This window comes from Pogoniulus pusillus, chromosome 20, assembly GCF_015220805.1.
Source record: "Pogoniulus pusillus isolate bPogPus1 chromosome 20, bPogPus1.pri, whole genome shotgun sequence".
Classification (NCBI taxonomy): Eukaryota; Metazoa; Chordata; class Aves; order Piciformes; family Lybiidae; genus Pogoniulus; species Pogoniulus pusillus.
Window position 1 is genome coordinate 14,807,929 of NC_087283.1, and position 19,745 is coordinate 14,827,673.

At 37.9% G+C, this 19,745-nt stretch overlaps 1 long non-coding RNA gene across 3 annotated transcripts in view; it reads left to right on the plus strand.

Moving 5' to 3' along the window:
- The first annotated feature begins 1,419 nt into the window (after window positions 1–1,419).
- LOC135184503 (uncharacterized) overlaps window positions 1,420–19,745 on the plus strand; it is a 109,629-nt gene continuing 91,303 nt past the window's right edge. For all 3 annotated transcript variants that reach the window (XR_010306062.1, XR_010306061.1, XR_010306060.1), the window contains exon 1: window positions 1,420–1,686. This is a non-coding gene — a long non-coding RNA (uncharacterized LOC135184503). The remainder of the gene's footprint in view (window positions 1,687–19,745) is intronic.

Here is a 19,745-nt window from a genome sequence, read left to right on the forward strand (position 1 = left end):
ATTTTTGTTTTCTCCTTGTGTATAAACTATGCCTTGCATGCTTGTTTGATTCCTTCATTTCAATGGCAAATTACAGGTACTTGGCTGGATCAGCTTCTCTCGATCATTAAATCAAGACTATAGAAAGGCTTAAATATAAAATACTAAACTTTATTGTGTGTAAACTCTTTTTTTATGGATGAAATTGTAAACCACAATCTTTATTATGCTCTTTTATTTATTTTTCATGCAGGCATATGGTAGAAAGCAGATGATAGTGCTAGAAGCATGTGATTGTGTTGCTAGGACATGCATCATTTTGCTGTATTTAATTGCTGGACTTACTGGTGTCAAAATTGAGTAGATAAGTTTTGTTTTTCAAAGATTTACTTAATATTTTTGTTTACAAGGTTATTTAAAATGCCAAAAGGGCACTGCGTTTAATGTCTTTGAAGACCTTTAAATTGATTGAGTCAAACAGACTTTGGACCACACCCTAAATGTCCAGGTTCTAGACTATCAGGTCACAAGGTCCTCACTTAGTGTATAATAGGAACGCTTAGTGATCCTCTTCTGCCAGAGGGTGATTCTTTAAAATTGGCCTCTTTACTAACCAGGTGGTATCTAATCTGATCCAAGACAGGAAGGTTTTCAGAAATGAGGTTCCCACCCATCAACAACTTTTAAGACAGCCTGCCTTTCCTCAGGCAGGTATACTTGTGTTAAAAAAAAAATATAGCAGTATTTTCTCATGGTTAGTATTTATTCTGAAATTACTTTCTTGCTAGATATTGTCCCCTTCTTGCTTCTGAAAAATATTCTATTCAAAATTACTTATTTAACAGCTAGTAATCTAGGTTATATTGTCTCAGTAGAGAATGTTTTCCTTTTATTTTTCTTTCAATGTCCAGGTAAAAGTTTAAAAAAACAAAAATCCTGTTTACCTAACTCTGAGACTAACACAGTGTACATTTTTTTGTAGAAAAACTGCCATGGAAAAAGTGGAGTATATACTGGAAAGGACAGCCTTTTAGAATTCATTTAAAAGGTTGCCAGTGTACGAATTTTGCTACTTGTGCATAAGTAGTAATTTAATTTTCTATTCTGCTTTGCTGACATATTTCAAAAATCTCTATTGGAAGAATGTGCTGCATTGACCTTACTCCTACTTACTAGATTTTACAAGGACACTGGTAGTCAATTGTCTAGAAAAAGATACCATTGCTACACTGGTTATGTGTAACCCAAACTATCCCATATGTGGCAGTCAAGTTTACCTCTTCAAAGAAAAATTAGAAAGAAAGCCAGGTGTTCTGAACTCCACAGTTTTTCAGAGGTAGAGAACACCTGCAGCTTGTTAAGTAAATGCCTGACGAACACTCCCCCCCAACAGAAGTTTCCAGTATTGTCACAGGTGAGATGCATTTGAGTGAAGACCTTCAAAACGATCTACCAGCAGTTCAGAGTTGGCATTTTTTGAAGGTAGTTATTAAGTGTAGCAGTTTTGTACCAATTTAGCATGTCCATCCAGAAGATTTCTAACTGTTCTACAAAACTTCTTCAGAGACTTAGGAGACGTTAGTAATTAGTAGTCAGGCATTAATTTGTTTTCTTCTATGTAATGCCTTTTGGGGCAAAAAGTACCTTTTATTTAATGGGAGGAACAATTGAGTAAAAGCTGTAAGAACAGGCAGAAGAGGATTCCAGGTAAGTGTGATGTAATGCTATTTATATGTTTTTTTCTACAAATCAGCAGGAAAGTTGTATTAATGTTTTGGAAGAAATGTTTTAGTGTCTCATGCTGTATGTGCTTGGCTTGTGAAGTACAGTGTCTGTGTCTCAGGAGGCTGCAGAAGGGGTGTGTGCCTGCACCATTTCAGAAATGTCCTAAATGCTTTTGCAGTGTAGTTTGAAAATGATAGTGATTTGTAGAAATGATTGGTAGGGAGAGGAATGGGACCTCTATGGGAGTACCAAAAGTTCAGAAAAAAAATTTTCTTAGCATTAAAGTTTTTCCAGGTCTGATTTAGGCAGTATTTGAAAGGTGATGAAAATCCACAAATAATTTAATAGTATGGAATGTGCTAGCTTCCTGCATGTAATAGATACAGCCTATGTTTTTTAGTTGTTGAGGGGAAAAGGTTTTTGTATTAGCTGGGCAGTATTTCATGTGAGGCATTTATCTTTTGATGACTGTTGGCCTAAAGATGTTACTTACTATTAAAAAGTATTAGGCATTGTTATTGAATTAAAGCCATCTTTTGGATGCACGTTTTTGTTTTCCTAAAAGACGAACTTGTTCTATCTTAATTTTAAATGAATGTGGCAAGTCAGCATAACTCTGTTGTAGTAGAATCTTCGGAGCTGCTTTATTTGATGCTTTTTTTCCTGAGGAGATCAATAATGGATGGCTGACATCATTCTTTCACCACTCAGAAATGAAAAACCCTAAATGCATTTCTTTAGGGCAGGCATGTTTTTCATTCTGAGCTGAAAAGCCTGTAATTGAGTGAGGTTTATAAGTGTGATTGCTATTGGTGTGTATTCCAGCCTGACGTGCCTCTGAAAGGTTCCACTGGCATTTACCTGAATCTTAGGAATGTTGACCTCATCTCCCAAACTGGCCAGCTTGTGAAATGTCTCTGCTGTGAGGCACATATACAGAATTAACCTGGTATTGAGGTGCATCAAAACTTAGTTTATGATTATGTTGGTAACTTTAAGAAAGTTTGGTTGTATGTAATTTGCACTTATTTCCCCTTGTTTTTAATAATTAAAAAATAACTAAAATGATGCAGAGCACAGATGTAGATCCCCTTGCAATGCTGACTTATTGCATCTGCCTGGTGAAGTGACTGGAATGATTTTATCAAGTTGGCTGTCAGCAAGAACGTGGGAAAGCTGGATGGATTATTTGACAGGACTCTTGCTGCTATTCACAGGTCTAAAAAGTCAGCAGAAATCTGTACCTTTGAATTGCCATGTCACTATAGACATGTTTATAGCACAAGACTCTAATTAAAGAACAGTTGTTACTACTTGTCAATACCCGTAGCATTTGTCTCCAGTCATTAATCCAAATACAACTATACCCAAATGGAAGTGGCAGGGACAAAGCAACAGAAATAAAGAATGACAGGTTCAGCATGAATCCAAAGTCATCTCTGTGGCTCAGATCCCTCTTGTGTAAGCTGCTATTTTCTACTCTCAATGTCTCCCTGCACCCCCAAAGCAGGTCTCTGATAGTGTCAGTATACTGACTGCATCATTTCCCAAACAAGAACTGAAAATGGCAAGAGTGGTCTAGAGCCTGGCAGCCTGTCTAGCCTGCTGCTCATGCGTGAAGGGCATTTATTTTACCTTGGGAAGACTTTCTATGTATTTGCAATATGTTCTCCAGAGTACCTGAACTGTGTGTCTGTGGGGAATCACAGCAAGGGTCAAGCAGACTTTGTCACTGTTGTAGGTTGTGTCCTAGGTGCTTATTTGATCCATTTAAAATGTTAAAAAAATCTGACCACTGGTCTGCTTTCCATCATGCACATCCCAAAACCTTAGCAGCACTGTGTGATTTAAGGGATTGCTGTTTTCATCTGTTAGTTTGAAAGGAAGTGGATAAGACAAATTGGTTTGAAGTGCATGTGAAGTGGTGCTGGAATAGGAACTACAGGGGCAGCAGGTTACAGTCATTCTTTCTGAAAGTAACGTTACTGAGGAAAAGATAAATGCAACTGAGGTTTGCCTCCTTGGTGGGGTCTTCTGGGGTTGTTTTGTTTATTTGTTTGCTTTTAAAGGGTGTAGTCATTCTGGGGCATGTCTTGGGAGTCTTGGTTGAGGATTGCCTGCTACAGAAAGAGCCAAGCTTGCACTGCAGGAAGGAGTCCTGACTGTCCGTGCCCCGGTGCTGGCTGCAGGGGCCGCTGAAGGGGCGGTCAGGGCTGCCTCGTGCGGCTGCCTCGTGCCGGATCTGGCTGGTTCTGGCCGGTTCTGCGAGGGACTCACCACAGGCTTTAGCAGCGCGTCAGTGAGGGTGGTGGTGCGTTTTGGAATGATATGAGAGGGCAGAACATGCTGGACAAATGCAGGAAGAGCAGAGAAGCACAAGTGTGGAAAGGCAGAAGAAACCTCATCAGAAGCAGCAGCAGGTCTGTGTTTGCTGACGGGAACCCCAGCCCCTGGGGAGGGCCCACACTGGAGCTGGGGAGAAGGATCTGAAGGGAGCTGTCTATGGCTACTTGAAAGGACATGGAGAGCATGGTGCTGGTCTTTTCTCACGGGTAGATAGTGATAGGACAAGAGGCAGTGGCCTCAAGGTGCAACTGGGTAGGTTTAGACTAGATACAAGGAATTTGTTTTTGGTTTTTTTTTCACAGAACTAGTGGTCAGGCATTGGCCTGGACTGCCCGGGGAGGTGGGTGAGTCACCACCCGGGATATGTTTAAAAGCCTGCTTTATAGGGTTATTGGTTGGACTTGGTGATCCTGATGGTCTTGTCCAACCTGAATTTTCTGTGATTCTGAGGGGCCTCTGTGTGCTCCCTATGGCCCCATCCCCATTCTGATTCTCAGGGCGGGTGCAGAGGAGTTCTGGTGAAGAACTGGGGCCTAGGGGAGCTGGGAGGAAAGGTGGGGTTGAAATGTTTGCCTTTGCTTCTTGTGTCCGAATCTAATTTAATTGGTTATTTTAGTTAGTAGTTTTCCTTAGTTGTAGTTATTTAGTTTTCAGCCTCCTGGCCTACTGAGACACAAAGCTTGTTCAGCAGTCAGTGTGTGCTTCTGTTACTGAAGTACATTTGCCATTACTTGTGCATATAGAACCTTATGTCCAGAAGTAAAACAAACCTCTGAATGCACCATTTTTTAAATCCAGCGTTTGTCTGTCTTGCTGTCTAAGTTCAGTTCTGTCTGCAGGTGTATTCCCCTGTTTGTTTCAATGAAGAGTGGAAATAAGTACTAGCTCTCTTACATGCAAATATGCTATCTGTGAACTGAGTTTCAAACTCTTTTATCAATGCTGATTGCTGCCCGGGGAAATGATTCCAATATATCAAAGCCTGAGAGAAAAGAAAACTGAGTGTGGCTAGATATTTCAAAGCAGAATGAAAAATGAGCATTAGTGACAAATAAAAAGCAATTTGTAGTACAGAGGTAGATGCAATATTTTGATTACATTTATTTAATACAAGTAAATGAAATACATGTCAATTTAAAGACAAAGAAAGGGGTATGCATCAGTGTTTAACAAGGTACTTGTATAGGTAGGAGGTGACTTAATTTGAAATAAGATGGCCTGTAATTCACTCCAGATACTTGATTTTTTTTCTTTATCTGAATCAGTTGCATTTACTCCTTTTGAGCAATATTCTATTCTTGAAGTGTATTTCTTTGGGTTTTTTTTTACCTATAATATAAAATACCATTTAGTGACACAGTGAGAAAATATTCTTAACAGTAAGGTACTTAAAGACATGAAAAGGGATGTTTTTTGCTTTCTTCATTATGGTGTGACAAGGACAGTCTACTAGAAAAGGTCAAGAAATATTTTGGGTGCCAAAGTAGATGTCATGATTTCATTTCTTTTTCTCAATTTAAAAAATAGTTCAGCTCATGAGTTAATATATTACATATTTTCCTGTTTGATAATGGAGATGTTGCAGTGTCATGGAAAAGCCATTTCTAAATGAAAGAAGTTTATGTTGCGCTGTCGGTTAGATAATTTTGGAAGCGTATGCTTTGCTTTATGTAATGGCATAACAACTACAAATGAAGAAAAACAGAGATAAGTCATCTTGTATAAAAAAAGAAAATGCTGTATTGCTTGAACAAACTTACGATGTGAGTAGATGACCTCACTTTAGTTTTAAACATTTTGGACGTATGGAAGAACAAGAGTTCATCTGTTGGTTTTTGTGTGTTTTTTTTTTTTTTTTAACAGCATGTTGCCTAATGGATGTTTACTTGCAAGGAAAATTCTTTCTCTTACAGCATTTTTAAGGTGGTTTTAACTTAAAAGACACTTATTTACTGATTGTAGTAGACAGCAACACTTCGCACCATGTTATGGGTGTTATTTGGAGCATGTTGGCCATTTTTATTAGATTTCAGTGATTAACTTCTCTGAGATTGATGGGAGCTACATAGTGACATCTGAAATGTGTGTACATATCTGTGTGCGAAACTTGAACAGACTGCTTGTTTCTCTTTTCAGAAAGCATTCATAACAGGAATGTAAAGCTTTTCATTCAGTCCTTGTATCCAGGATGTTTCCTTCATCCGTTTTTTGCTCCATGCTTGAGAAAATGACTATTTGAGAGCGTTATTGACACTTGTAGTTCTGTATTTTTTGTATTCCTGGCAAACCTAAACCTGGACGTACCAATCTTCTCTTATATGTCTTTTCTGCTACCTCTTGGTCAAAAGCCTTGTTTTTAAACAAGATCATTCCATGATCACAGTAGCTCCACACCAGTTAATCACTTCACTTTTCCGTGGCTAAATAATTTTGTCATTTTGTTTTGCTTGTGTCTCACCTATTTTTCCTCTTTCTGTCACTTTCTTATGACTTGTAATATAACTGTCAGAGGTATGATTTTTGTTCTGTGGCAGATGTTAGGAGTTTTGTGACTTCAAAGCAATTACTACTATTACAAGAAATGGAAGTATCCTGAATCATTTGACATGGGGACTCTGTTTTATAGTGCAGGGAGGTGGTTTGTGACTCAGCTGGCTCTGTCCTTGCTCTGTTATCCTTTCTCTGTTGGAAGATACTGAGGCAGGCAGCATACTTTTTTTTAAGGACATTCCTCAGTACTTGAACTTTTGGTGATCTGAGAAAAGAGTAGAGGTTGCCAAGAATATCTTAACTCTTACTATTTTATTTCTAGATTTTAATACTTATTTTTGTTAATTTTGAAGTAGAAAATCTTTTCCTTGGGTGCTCCCCAAATTTACAGCCAGGTAGAAGCTGTTCTGAAAGATATCATTTTAACTGTGAGAGGACACCACTGGCAGGGAGTAAGACTGAAGGAAGGCAGACTTACGTCCTGTTCTAGCCTGTGCGCCAATTATCCTGTGGACTTCAAAGTCAATGTTGAATGTGTAGTCCAAATAAACTTCAGCAGGGAGAATTTTCTTTACCTTAATTTGTGTTAGTAACTTATATTTTAACTGCACTGCTTCAAATTTGTACATGTAGCTGTGTGATACTATGGCTTCAGTGGTCATGCAGTATGTTTTAGGGAACCTGTTCTATCTGCCCTGTATGCTTCAATGCTAGAGTGATAAAGCTGACATCTGTGTCTTATTTCAATCATTGTTTGATACTCAATCACTCATGTAAATATAGTTTGCCAGCTCATCAGTTACCTGGACGTTGTAATTTTGGCTTCTCTCAATTTATTGCACACTTACATGACATGTGGCATTCATTTGTGAATGTTCTTTTTGAGCTGAACAGTTTGTTGACAACAAGTCTGTAATGAAAGTTACAGTACTTTAAAGGACATATAATCTGCTGTGCTTTGCAAAACTCCAAACAGGTAAGATAGAATCAAATTTTATACTAGATTGTGTTTTGCCAGTCAAGCACCATTATAATTTGACAGGCATGATGTGATACAATGAAATCTGAATGACATAACCCACTGTGACATAAATGATAGACCAATGTAGAAATTTAATAAACATTTCCAATAAGTTTGCTGTACTTGGCCTGTTGTGTCCCCAACCATGCCCAGGTGTTATGTCAATATCTGGGTCAGGTATTTGGTCTTAAACATTGTGAAGTGTAAGTATGATTATTTAAGAGAAGTGTGATAGGAATACCTATGTATCCTTTCTGAATGTAATGGATACGAATAATGTTATGACAATGTAATTATGTCAGCATAGGAACTGGAAAATCACCTTGGTTATAAGTTCAATAGAGATTCTACTGGATATACAGAATCACTTAACCTATTTAGAAATAACTTGCCTAATGTGGATATAATCTGTTGTGGATAGTTGTGACATAATTAGCTTCTTTCCGAATTTTTGTGGGGTGTTTTTTTTGTGTAACTTATGGCAACGGCTTGCAAAGATTTGTAAGAAGTTGCATTCCTGTGAGTGAGAATATAGTCTAAGTTAAAACATTTGATGCACAAACTCCAAACTCTCTTAAAATGGTGTTTAATACCTAAAATTAACAGGAAATAGTCTTTAAAACATTCTTCATGCTGTCCCTTCTGCCAGAAATCAGTTATGCCTTGGCCACTTTTCTAACCAGATGAAGTTAATTACTTGGACTTGAGGTTTTAAGTTTTTGTAGTAATCTAATTCTTGTTTTCAGTAGGAACTGGCAGCCTTTAACATAGGTTGTAATTAGAATGTATTTATCTGCACTACCACCTGCTTGTTTTATGGAAAAAAAACTACTAATACTGCACACTAGAAAAAAAATTATTTGCAGATATTTCTAGGAGTTTGAGAAGGCTGGTGAGCAATTTCTACTCTTTCAAACAACTGAAGTGCCGTAAATAACACTGAAAGAATTGCTTTTTCAAACTGAGTCAAAACTGGTGTATAGTTGGTTTCAAAATAGCCCATATAAGTGATTCCTTAACATAGGGGGGTTACGTAAACTAGAGAGTGAGTGTAGAGGGCTTCTCTCACTGGCAAAGACAGGGTGAAGCTTGCTGGAAGCAAGGCTACCTCTCCATTGCCAAATGTGATGCAAAAATGCAATTGTGATGGTAACAGTATGAGGCATAGCATACCTGTGCACCTACACTGCAAAATGTGTTGTGCTTGAGCCCATTCTACAGGGTAAGGGGATGTACTCCTACCTCATCTCCCTAGAGCTGTCTAAACCTTGCCACAATGCAAATGAAAAGGTGAATTTTGTCTGAAATGGAAGTGCTACTCTGTATTCAAAGTATACACAGTTCTGTAAAACTAAGAAACTCACATTCATGTTACTCCAGCTTTCGAAGGTGCTCTATGCCGTGAAAATAATGGCGTCCACAGAGTCACTCTGAATACATATTTCAGTTGAAATTCATGTTCTCCTTTTATTATTGAATGACTTCATTGATGAAGGGCATTCAAGTAACTCAGGTCCTGAAATGTGATGGTTAAAGACAGGAATGAACTGTTAACTGCCTATGTATTGTAGAAAGACTGTAACTATTCAGCCCTGCAAGCCTGACATACCTGGAAAATCAAGCCTCCATGCTCTTGCCTGCAAAGGCTGAGGACAACAGAGGTGTTGACTGTAGCCTTTTTTGTGAGTGGCCAGATGGCCTTGTTATTTAGTCTCCTGAATAGATAATAGGTAGCCCAGGAAAGAAATGCTTATTGTCAAATTAATTGTGACTGCTTCTTAACACAGAATACCACCGTTTAAATACATCTATTTTGGCTTAGTTACTGTCCGAAATAACATTTGCAGACATGCTAGACTGTAGAAGGTAAATGTACCTGAGGTACAAATCCTGTGATACAATATTATATTTAATGTAGATATTTGTCATCATAATGCATTTCTGGGATACTTTTCTTGAAAAGCAAGCTGTAGAATGCATTTTAATTTCACAGGATTTGTACCTGAGGCTTATTCCCTAAAAAGCCTAGACAGGCTATTACCATTCCCATAATACAGTATCATTCACTATTTTTATTTATGTGTACCTCATACAGGTATTCTATTAAAAATTTGGAATTAATAAATTTCAAGGGAAGAAGTAGTAAAACAATGCAGGTAACACTGGACTCCAAAAGACATTTGAGGAGGGTATGTGGCTAATTAATATAAATCTTTGTATTGTATGATTGCATTCAATGATTCCAAAGATCTTTTATTCTAAAATCTTTAGCTGTATTAATCGATTTCAAGAGCAGCTGCATTTTAGTCTGGTTTTCTATCTATCTCTTTTTTGTATTTGTGTCTTTTATGCTGATCAGAAGCAGGAGCAAGGCAAGTAGCATGGCAAACTTCCCTGTAGCCTCCACCAGCTCACTGAGGGATGCCTGTTTCAATTTTCTCTCTCTGCTTTTCTTCCTTTCCACTTCTCAAAGTTATAAAGTTCAACAAACAATACAGAGATGCTTTGTAAATTGTGTAGTGGATGTGATGGTGAGTTCCATCGAAACGAAAAAAAAAAAGGCTTTCACCAAAGATAAACAGGAGTTAGAGACACATTGAGAGGGTTATGGAACTTCAGAATGGGCTGCCCAGGGCATTGATGGAATCAGCATCCCTGGAGGTGATTAAATGTGCATGGACGTGGCACTTCAGGATATGTTTTAGTGTTGACCCTTCAGTGTTGAGTCGAAAGCTGGACTGGATGATCTTTAAGGTCTCTTCCAACAGGATGAATTCTAGGATTAGGATTTAACTAATCCAAAATGAGCCACATTCATCCCTAAAGTAACTTCTCTAAATGTATCCCTACCTAAACAGTTTTGGTTCTCCTTTAGCTGTAGATTAAGACCATTTTAAACCTTGCTGTTATTTTAATTAATGGGAAATCTTTTTGCAACACAATCAAGGTGAAGTAACGCTACAGTAAGGTGTTACAGTTGTGTTTAATGTAGTGCAATAGTTGAGATAAATTGTGTTTAGTAAATAGTGTGAAGGAGACATTATGTAAGAGATGCTTATGGACTGGGATGATTGGAAAATTGCATGATGCAGGAGAGTTTGCTGTGGTTAAGGAACAAACGCATTCTTAATTGCCACTAGTAAGAGCCTTGATAGAATGGAGAGAAAAATGTCCGTCTCCACACCATTCCAAGCACAGGCTTGCGTTACACTGCCCTCCTGATATGTTCCTTTCTTCCTTTCACCCCAAAATTGAAATTCCTATAATGCCAGCTCATGCACTGCATACATTTCTTTTGATGAGGAAAGAATTTTTTGCTTCTTATTTTATCTTCCGTGGAAAATTCAGTCAGTTGTCAATAGAATCAACCATTCTTGGAAAGTAATGAATCGCTTCCATGTTTTTTTTCCGAATTTGCAGAGAGTTTGTCTATGCTCTGCTCTGATTATAGCTGCATGTATTCCTGGAGGATAAGGCCTTATCCTTTAAGGTGTTTTAAACCTATACAAAATTAATCTTCCCTTGCAAATATACACATTAGTTGCGCAGTGGGGCTTATGCTATTGTTACAAACCTCATCTTTAAGGGCCTGCATTTATGCTGTTGGTCACAGGAACTGCTTTTTGTATAGTGCAACTAGGAACTGCCTTCTGTTGTCGTGGTGTGTGTGTGTCCCAGCTCAATACAGACAAGGTCTAAGTTATGAGTGCGATAATTAAGAATGTTTAATGAATTGTAATGTATAGTTAATTCTGATGTGAGAACAAATGAAGTCCATCATTAGCAATTGAGTTCTAGAGTGAATGTGTGTGGGTGCATGGGAATACATATGCTAGAAAAAAATTATGCAGATTAAATCCATTAGCAATTTTCTGCCTACCTCATTAAGCAAAATATCAAATCCCACTTAGCTTTCCTGCTGCACTCATTAGACAATTTAAACTACACTATTCTATACCATAGAAAAGAAAAAAAAAATCCCACAAGTGTCCCACGAGTCAATTCTCAAAATTTACACCTTGCACTTGGTGTTGCCTCACCGTACTGTAACATTGTCCAGGCAGCCTGGCAACTACAGAAAGGCTCTCCTGTTGTGGAGCGGTCCAGGCGCTCTGGCATTGTATGTGATCTAAAGCATGTGTGCAGCTGTTCATTAGGTGTTGAAAATACTTCCTAGTAATTATTATTTTAAAAGTTGCCTTGATACTCATTTCTGTCATTTATCAAAAAAGGAAGTTTTCTAGGTGAGAATGGCACCCTTGATAAAACTCACAATAGAATAGTTTCTTAGGTTACTGATGGAATAGCTGATGTGGCCACAACTGTGTCAAGACACATTGCTTTAAGTGACTTCAAAGCCATTTTTGTTGCTTAAGTGCTCCTAATCTATCCTGACCCCAGCAACTCCTTTGTGTCCTCCAAGTGTTTACGCTAGCAGGAAAGGAAAACAAAGAGGGGCAAACTAGTTTAAAATTAGCCTGGCAAAATAAGACAGCATTAGTATAGATATAGGTAGGTTTGCTGATCTTGTTCACCACCTAGACTTTTGAATACTTCAGCATGAAGAATAGAAGAAAGTACAGGTTGATGCCACAGAAAAAGAAGACAAAGAGCTTATTTTAGTGGTAATATTGACCTAAACAGTTTTCATCATACTGTGGCAGTGTGATCAGTAGTTCAAAGGAAGCTCTATAATGCAAAGTTGAACTAAAATAGGTAGAAAACTTTAAAGGGAGTTTTATTGCAAGGATTTTTCATTTTTTGCAGCAAAAGGGGAAGAAATAGGATTTCCCCATGTCTGTCCATTTATACACAGCCAGGATGGATATGAAAGACAGTATGAGCTACTACTGTTATAACTTTATACTAGATAAAAATCTAAAAAACACACATAAAATTTCTTTCCATTCTGGTTAGTCAACTACTCTCCTCGTTTGTCGAGACGGAAAACTTCCCAAATAGTGTTCCTTTCATGCTCAAACAGTTTTGTCCAAATCAAACTCTCCCACAATCTAGAAGCAAAGCTGGAAGGTGGTAAGGGGAGAGGAATGATTCTCAGCTGAGTACTCGCCAGATTTAAGATTTTTATTTATGAGTTGAAAGTATACCAGAATCAAAAAACACTAAGGCACTTATTTCCCCTCCATGTACAGTATTAGGGCAGTATTGTACTTCTAAACTAGGTTAATCATATTTTTAGGTTTTGTCCTCTCCTTCTTGCAGATTCCAGAGCAGGTAGAATTTCTGGTTTTACCTCACATTGGAAGCAGCAGTGTATAAGAGAACAGATGAATTCTTGCAGTGCTACATGAAGTGTCCTTTGCCTTAGATCGTTTGTCATTTTGATCGCCAAAGTTTGTACCAAGTAGTTAATGAATTCCATCTCAGTGTGTCCTTCACATACTGCAATGTTATTAGCTTTGTTCTTTTCTTTATATTCAAACTGTACAGTAAATATACTATAGGTCTTCTCAGCACTAGTGGGTGGACCTGCTATTCTGCTGTGAAAGGAGGGGTGTTCTGTTCCCAAGCTGGTACTTCAGTCAGGAATGTTTTTGAGCCTTAACAGGGCATGGAACTCACTGTGGAAGATGTGTTGTACCTTGTTATGCTTTCTTAACCTCTAGGTGCACCCCACATGCTGAGAAGCAGTGCTGTAAGAAAGAACTGGCAGGCAGGAAGATTTCTGGAGCACTAACGAAGACTCTTGAGCCCTACTTCCTCTCTATTCAATCACACAAAAGCAGATCTAGTGTAGCATATATGAAAGTGTCCAAGTAGAAGCTTAGTGGTTCATGCTTTTATGGCTTTGTATAAACTTATGAGGCTTACAGGTCCCAGATGTCCCAGTTTCACCAGGCAAATCCTGACTCTCTGGACAAAGGGCAAGCGATTCCAGTTCTTACTGTGTGAGTCATTTGCCAGGTACAGTGTCAGCCTGCTTGGGTCACTGCAGCATAGACTGGGTCTCCCAAAGCAATGTGTCCTCTGAAATGACCTAATAAATCAAGTTTAGATACCTAAACAGAAAATCTTGATTGTTTTAAACAGTCCAGATAAGATCAGATTCTCTATGACCAAGTGCTCATGGTTTTGGGCAAGCTCATGGCAGAGAATTTGGCTGTCAATTGTTTTTGAACCAAAGAAGGGAGAAAAAGTAGAATTTCATTGTTTGTGTCAGGGTTGTCTTTTCCTCTGGAAATAACCCATTCCAAACCTCCCCTTTCTCAAACCATAAATACACTGTGTGCTAACCAAATAATTTCTCTATTATATTTACATGTAATAAAATTCTTCAAATTCAAAGGTCCACCAGCCAGACACACAAAGTGACTTCATGAACAAGTTCAGCTCATTAATCATGGCTCAGTGTAGCAGTGGCTCTCTCTGATCATTAGGAATAACTTTTCTTTACACTTTATGGCAACCATCATTAAATACAGAACAAGGCTAACAGAGTGTGGAAGCCTTTTATTAATGAGCCTTATAGCTGCCTCATGGTAGGACTCCCCATCCTGTTTGCTTTGAAGAGCTGTCTGACAAAGGTTCAGAAGGATTTTACCTGATGAAGAGAGTTTCACAGGGAAAACTGTCAATGAGCTTACAGAAAGCTACCTAAAACTGGCGGCCCTGTTGGTGAGCTGTCAGTCTTCAAACAAGCAGAGTTTTTAATTGTACCCCCACCATACGACATTTTATGCTGTGTCATTGTCATTTGCAGCAGTTCTTAACTTGCAGAGAAAAGCAGCAGTTGAAGATCTGCAGAATGATCAGTGGACTCTGCTTTTAATTATTAGCCTACAGACTTTTCCTTCATTACCAATTATTGAGGCAAAATAAGCTTCATCAGAACCTCAACTCAGTTGCATCATCAATGCTCTTGATATTATTTTAATATTAGTCCTTACCTTGAGTATACTAGGGAAATGGAATCACTCTAATAGAACTAATACAGCTAATTTAAATATTTCTTAATAAATATTTTAAGGGATGTTAATAATATTTCAGTATCTTGCTTTTTTAGATAGAATAAGTGAAATTGCAAAAATGGCTTATAATGTATTGTGGGTGTTCTTTTTTTAATTAAATGTTCTTCACTGTTTTCCCTCAGGAGCGTAGCAACCTTATGTGATGGAAAGGATAGCAAGGTTCCTCACAAAAAGACCTCACAATTGTATAACTCTTTCAATCCCTGTCTCTGAGATCAGTATAGATTGTCCTCACACAAAATCAGTACTCAAAAGTCCAAGTCCTAACATTGTCATCCTGCTGAATTTTCCATTCCCTTTGAAGGCAAATGCAGTTTCAATTTATATGGGAGGCAACATCAGAACAGTTCTACAATATGCAGATATAAAAGTAGTAATGTGATGAGAAATGTTTATGGTATTGCCAGCCTCAAGAGTTAAAATCAAAATTTAAAATGGAGTCATAGAGTCTTCAAAAATGTTGGGGGTTTGGTATATTTGTCTTGTGGTTGTTTCAGTTTTGGCTGGTTTGGTTTGGGTTTTTTATGTGTGGTCGTTGGATTTGTTTTCTGTTGTGCTGGGGTTTTTTTCCCTTTATTGCCTCGACTCCTAGTGTTTGTGATAGTGACTGCTGTAGATAATATTGTTACCATATGCCTCTCAGCCTCTATTTATTAATTTCTGCGTCAAATTTCCTAATCTCATCCATGAGTCAGTTATATACTTGTTGGCTTCTATGTTGCCCTAGTCATTACATCCTGAAACAGTTGCTAAAGCCTGATGTAGAGTCTATCCACCCAGGTTTCATGCTGTTTGTTCCCTGCAACTCCTTTCAAGTTCCATGTATCACCTTTATTTCTTCACTCGTTGGCTAAGGTATTTTTCCACATGGGTACTGCATGGACTAAAGACAGAACACTGTCATTTTTCCAGCCTAGAGGTGAGATGCATTGTTTTTTCTCTAGGCTCCAAGTATTTCTGTCAATACTGGTCAAAGCAAGAGGTATTGAAGTAAAAGAAGCTGTCTGAAGTATAAAATGTGGCTGCTAAAATGTTCATGAGGTCCTTTCTTCATCTGCTCTTACAGATCATCAGGCTACTTTTTGCAGCCATCTCTTGTTCTCGTTTCCATATCTCTTTCTGATAGGCCAACAAAAGACCTCTCTTTTCTTCCTTATCTCCAGTCCTTGTTCCCTTGTGTTGCTCTGTTCTGCTTTGTCAAGTGATCAAGGTCCCTGTACAGGTGAGCTGTTGCTTAGTTACCACCTGCTTGGATTTCACTCATGAAAACTGCTTTGTCTTGAGAAGTAGCCATATCTTTGTTCTTGATGCTCCATTTACATGGATGATCAAAGTTTATCAGTCAGTTCTATTAGCACTGTGTTCTGTTTTCTTCCAGATTTTAGGTCCATCTGGAGAAAAGAGATGGGAAAGAAGGCAAGAATGATGTGCAGTTTAGCGAGAGAGAGGATTAGAAAGAAGTTTGCTTTGTAATCTCCAGCACCAAACAGACATCCCAAATAGTTACAAGACCAAGTTAAGATATTTTAATGTTGGAGTTTTTTTGTAGATTATTGACTTGAGAGTTATATTTTTCTGTAGACTTCAGGGAGAAGATTGAGTAATTCCATTTAGTTACACAAATACTTCCCAGTAATTTTATTATATATATAATATTAAAAACAAACATGCAACAGCCTGGAATGCAAATTTTCTTGCTTCAAGTAAGGTTGGAAATAAATAAATAAATAAAGAAATCTGGATTTGTTACATAAACAGTTATCCTTCCCCATCCTTCAAGTATAAATACCAGTGCTGGAAAAAAAGAGCTGGGTTAGAGAAGTTTCTGACAAATTCTTCAATATCTGTGGCATCCAGTTTGAGCATTGTGATTTTAATTCACTCATGTTGCCTTTATACTGGCACATTTAGATGAGTTGGATGAATAACTAGGCATACTGAAGAGACAGACTAGGTATTTCAGACCCTTTTCAAAGCAGAATGTAAGTTATTGAGCAAAACTTCAAAAATACCGAGTCTATGAGAAGCATTTCCCACATGTATTTAGTTCTCACTGCTTCTCACCATGAAAGTTATGGAAATACTTTGTGTAAACATAGAAGCTGCTAACGATTTTTTGACATGGCCACAGTTAAGTTGATATACTGACAGCTCTCTAATACTAATATCTGATCTTGTCCCTGCTTGACTTTATTATAGTCCAGAGTCAGAAGGTGCTGAGATTAGCTAGAATTGAAGTACTTCCTTACCCTTGAGTGCTAGGATGGGATACCATGTTAGATTCACACTCGGTTTCTTTACCACCAGTACAAATTCAACATGATGCTAATGAAGCAGTGTTGCTACTCTAGATAATCACTGTTGTTAGAGGAAGATTTGATCTAGCATCCTGTATTGACCTCTATCTAAACATAGCAACGAAAGAGCCAAATATTGAAGACAGCTACCTAGTAATTCAGTGGTGATGATGATCTCCTGCTATTGCTAATGTAATGCCAGTGTTATTCATGAACAATAATGATTCCGGAATGTGAAAAATAATTGTTTCACTCTGTCATGGCAATGTTTGAAGTTCATAAACTTCGTCAGTGGTTCTTGTGACAATAAGTATGTGTTGCTTCAGAATTAAATCCAAGCACCTCACTAAAATGGAGGAATTGGCAGTTATTGTAATATGATGATTCTATCTTGAGGAAACATGGAAACAATCAGTCTGGAATTAGTTAATTTTTTTTTTCTTGGGAACTTTAACTGTGTCCTCTGTCTGTCGGTGGTTAAGTAATTTTACAGAATGCATTGCAGCAGGGTGGGTTGTTGTGGTTGGTTTTTTTGGTTGGTGGGTTTTTTGGTTTTTTTTTTGAGTGTTCTTTATTAACAGAGTGGAAAAACAGTTACCCTCCAATTATTTTTAACACTGAATTACGTTTCTTTTTCCACTGTGTCAGAGTATCTGTATAACATAGTACTCTATATTTGTACAGCATCTTCTACCTATGGATAAACTGTGCCAAAAATATTCCTCAATGCACCTGAAGTTTCAGGACTAGTTTGGTTTGGGCTGACTTTTTCTAGCTAACTTGTTTCACATACATTGGGTTAAGCTAAGTGGTGAGCTTGGTATCCTGGGCTGTAGGATCAACCCTCTAGAATTTGTTTGACCTAGAATAAATTTGCAATTCATCTTGAAGGGTATGTAACACACACCCACTCTCTTCCCGCACTCAAAACTGGTATTTGCCTACAACAGTTTGTGTGGTTGAGTTTTGAATAGTTGCAGTAATGGAGATTCCACAACCAATCTGGATAATTTGTTCCAGGTTTTGTCAATTCTCACAACAAAAATAGGTCTTAAGTGAAATTAGCTGTGTGTCAGTTTGTGTGCATTGCTTCTGAACTGTCACTGGCTCTGCATTCTTTTCTTGTCAGTAGTTTACACATCCTGGTAAAATGTTAATGAGTTAAAAAGTTTTTCATGGAGAGAGTGGTCCAGCACTGGAATTAGCTGCTCAGGGAGGTGGTTGGGTCACTAACCTTGGATGTGTTTGAGGGTCATTTGGATGTGGTGCTTGAGGATGTGGACTAAAGTCAATCTTGCAGAGCAGGGTTATAGGTTGGACTTGGTGATCCTGAGGGTGTTTTCCAACCTGGATGTTTTTGAGATACTTTGACCAATCTCTGTGCATTAGATTCAGGTGTAGATGAGTGAGATTTTTTCCTTCACTGTTACCAAGGTTTAGGACTGGGCCAGCTACTAAATGAGTGACAGATACTCTGTATTAACCAAAACGGAAGAGAAAGGGTATAAGGGAGGTATACTTATGAGCTGGAAAAGGAAATTAAGCAACTTTAATGGAAAACAGTAACAATTAAACAACATCCCTGATGGCCCTTAGTCATTGTCACCACTGCTGCTGTGGCAGAAGTTCCAGACTCGCCTCAGTGACAGATGGGAACTGAATTGAGAAGCTGCACTTTGGAACTCTTGGGTCAGGATCAAAGGTAGAACTCCTGTGAAATTAAGTACCTCCTTGGTCGGTTTAGGGTCACCTGGACTGTGCAGTGCTCCCCACAAGTGTGGCCTTTTACTCTGTACTCCCAATGCAGTACATAAGTTTTGGCAGTAACCTTGGTTTGCACACCAATCTTTGGTACTAATTTGAAACATCAAACATCACTGCTAGAAGCTGGCATTGTCTGTTAAACCTTCTGTTAGTTTCAGACAGTGCAGTTGCTTAGAAGAAACTGAACTGAAAAGTAAAATCACTGAACAGATTTAGTTTTGTTCTAGCTCAAACCAGAATAGTTGTGTCCAGCTCAATTTTATTGGGGAAAAAGAGACTGTGAAGTTACCACTGCAGTATTAGTATTACAGGTTCTGTTTCATGTTTGGTAGTGTTCATACATTTTCTTAGTGTCAAATTTTGCTAATGGTGAGGTAGTATTTTTTGTTGTTAATTATTTTGTATAGGTATAATGTCAGCATAAAAGAATTCACTAGGAAGGATCAAACATTGGGAACAAGCTTTATTTCTGACAATTTGTCAAAAATTACTAGGATACATTTCATATAAAGGTGTTACAGATTTGTGAAGAACAAACAGTTTTGACGGATGTACGGAAAGACATTTAAGTTATAGGCAAGAGTATTGATTTTAGAGAGAAGGTTTTTTAGAGGGATGCAAAGTAGTCTATGAAGCCAAATTATTTATAAGTTCAGGAAGGGGATCTGGGCCCAATTCTCTGTCAAGGACTGAAGAGTGTCAGTGCTACTGATTATAAAAGCTCATTTAAGAAACATGCCTTATTCTGTTTAAAATGTCTTTTTAAACTATTTTCAACACTGTTTTTCTTTTAGTTTCTGCGTTGAGTTCATACAGTGACTCAAAGTGTAAAGCAGGCTTTCACATTCAGCTTTTCTATATCAAGTTTAGCTTTCATGAAGCAGCTAGATTCTATAAAGGTTCCACATCTCATAACATGAGAAAATTTTTTATAATTGTTAGGATGTAAATGCTGTGAATAACCAACCCTGATGCATTCATATTTAACAGCAGTAGACAATTTTTAGTGTTTGCTTTTTTTTCAGTTGTTGGAGCCTTGCAAAGTTTAAAAACATCAAGCCTTGAACAGGTTTGCTCTATTGAAGCTCTAAGGCATGTAATTTCTTTGCTAGCTGATGGTTGTTAGGTTTTAAA